The sequence below is a fragment of the Ylistrum balloti genome, unplaced genomic scaffold (assembly GCF_031769215.1).
Source record: "Ylistrum balloti isolate Yb309-2 unplaced genomic scaffold, AGI_CSIRO_Ybal_v1 Utg370070, whole genome shotgun sequence".
NCBI lineage: Eukaryota > Metazoa > Mollusca > Bivalvia > Pectinida > Pectinidae > Ylistrum > Ylistrum balloti.
Window position 1 is genome coordinate 237813 of NW_026782112.1, and position 3207 is coordinate 241019.

Here is a 3207-nt window from a genome sequence, read left to right on the forward strand (position 1 = left end):
GGTGGTCAACATCCAGTAAATTAAGGATACCCGAGTTACCTTGCGATGTTACAAAGACTTCGATTTGAAATTATCGGAAAAGTTACGGATATCTCGCGGTATTAGTAAGCTGACTTCTGATGGTTATTACCGAACGAATTGGGGATACATGGTGATGCTACAAGCCACCCACTGGTTAATATCGAGAACATTGGGGATACATGGTGATGATACAAGCTACCCACTTGTTAATATCGAGGACATTGGGGATAGATGGTGATGCTACAAGCCACCCACTGGTTGATATCGAGGACACTGAGAATACCAGGTGATGTAACATTGGCACCTTTGGTGATTACGAGCTAACAGGAGACACCTGGTGACGATACTTAGAGTATAATAATGGCTTTGAATTTTACAGGGATTATTTCACTTGTTTCTAGTCTGATTCTAATGAGTCTAATTTTCACCCCAGGGTACTTGACCTTACAACACTTATAGTGTTAAATAAAAGTGACCGAGACGCATTATAGTTTTCTAGCTTTCATTGCATCAGATTATTCTCCACTGGTCAATTTGCCTTTTTGTGTTGAAGTCCCAGTTTCCCGCTTTGTTCTATGTAAACCAGATTCATACACATTCGGTGGTAAATCTGAGGCGTCCACCAAAAAGTGATCCTTGTGGATATAAATGTAGCATTTACCGCCAGTATTACATTCATCTATATATCATTACTACGCCACAGTGTAGTATATGAGAGCGTATACTACAAAATGAAGTGATTCAGTCGGTGTAGAAATTGATAAAACTGGACGTCTCCTTGATAAACAAAACTGGCCGCCGATCACTTTCGATATCAGTATACAGTGCACTGACATATCCGAAGTTGATGGACTAAGTAAAAGGCCTTAAATAATAATAATGATAATAATAATCTTTACAAAGCTATCAAAATTATGACAGAACAAATTTATTGTCAGACATGCAATTTTTGTCCTACCAAACGAGATTACCAAGTTTGCCAACTTTGTCTGCTAGACGTTGATCTGACAGTCAAAATTGCAAATGTAGAATGCGCTAAAAATAAGACTTTGTCACTAACTGACAGGAGCGACTTCTATTTACACTTTCCATGGTTATTCTATTATGAAAATCTAATAAATTCACTCCAAGACACATAAGGATTTTTTTCCAACGAAACTTTAGAAACAACGTTTCGTGATATCTGACATTTTAATGAAATATCAATTTGAATTAATCTGCGTTAATTTAAAACGAAAAACAAATAAAAAAAAAAAAAAAAAAAAGAAAAGAAAAAGAAAATACGGATATATAATTATTGAAAAAATTGCGATAGTTTACACTTAACAGGTACCATTCTCTTTATCTTCAATTTGGATTGGCTTCATATCGACTGCATACGCCATCTGGTAACAGTTTAAAGGCAATCTTGTTTGAATATTTTCTTAAATAAGACACGCGTCACGTCATCAATATTTCAATAATTCAATAACATTGTTTTATGAAAAAGCTAAAACTTATTGCATCTGTTCACAAGGAATTTGTTGAAATCTTAAAATCGTTAAAATCACTGCATCAAAATAATATTGTTGAAAATATTTCAATGTAAGACATGTTGCAGGAAGTCACAAATGTTCTGGTATGGGGTCCTCCACGTTTTAATATCCTGGTTATTACAATTGATATAATTTTGTAAATGTGGGTTTTATATTGAGTATTTTCATCATTATAGAATCCCAAATAAATCAGATAAATAAGAAACAAAATTCAAAATGTCTTTTCATACATAAAAACCATAAAAAGCATGTCATGAAATCAAGAAGTAAACATTTGACAGAATATTTATTGCAACACGTTATTGTTGTTTAAAAACAATCAATTTAAATATGATCACAACTGTTAGATGTTTACATACGATATAAATTCTGTTAGAAATGATTTAATATTTTAGAATTCTGTAAGATATGATTCAAGTTTTGTTAGATATGAAAACTGCAGATGTAAAACAAAAATGCAGATATATTAAGATATGTCACTGGAAATAATCAACAAATATACATTATTGAACGATATATTCGAAACAAGCAGAAATGCGGCGCTTTTGTTTAAAACTTATTATATTATTGTAGAAATGTCTTTATCAGCAACAATTCGTGGCCAAATATTATAAAACACATACTTAAGTATGCTCCATGCATGCCTTAATATCTGACTTGGCCATCACCTTCAATATATTCCTCATCTCATACACGTGCTTCAAATACTGAGCTTATCTACATAATACATACGAGTGTTTTCTTTACAAACACAGGAATAGAAAAGTAAAATTAAGAGGTCAAGACTTCAGACACTTTGATTTTACAAACGTATATGATCACACAAGTGTAATATCCTGCTCCTTCATACGTGAGTAAGAGAGTGTAATATTACAGGCCTACCTGTAAATACATACCTGTAATGTACATCGTATATCGTGTTTGAGAAACGACCAGTAGAACAATATCGTAACAATACAGATACACTCTTCACAAATATAAGGCTGGTGTGGTAAACAAAAACCCATTCAAAATGTTTTTAGATGCAAGCTGGCATTTAAATAAAACTATCATAAAGAGCTAGACAGAACATAAAATGTATTTCTATAAATAAAGTGAAATTTAAGAAAGAATGGAACTAGAACAGTCAACATATCAAAATGCCTTCATGGAAAATTCGAATAAATAAAATTATTACATGTAATTGCAAACATTCAATACAGTACGGTCAATAAAGCAAGAAAAAGCCTGGGATAACTAGAATATAAAACTTGGTAGTGTTTTTTTCGAATGATTTCCATTAAAATGGATAAGCTAATATTCAGATCTTTTACATACCATGCCGGTAAATTTGTATGATTTTTCCAAGCCACTACAGACTTAATTCTTTTTGGCACAGTTTGGTGTTTAAACCTTCTAATCTACCACACCATATATCAATAATTACCTTCACCTTTAAAAAGCACTCTTATGAAATTATTTTTTGTGACTCTATACAAATACCAAAGACACGTGCTACGAAAGAAATGGTAGACCACTCCTACTTAAATACATACAGATCCTCACACACCCACGGACATATTTCAGTAATCTTCAAGTTCCTTTTTTACACCACAACGTCATTAGATATAAAGATAGGAATATATTGAGTACACAACCATTTTTCGTTTTA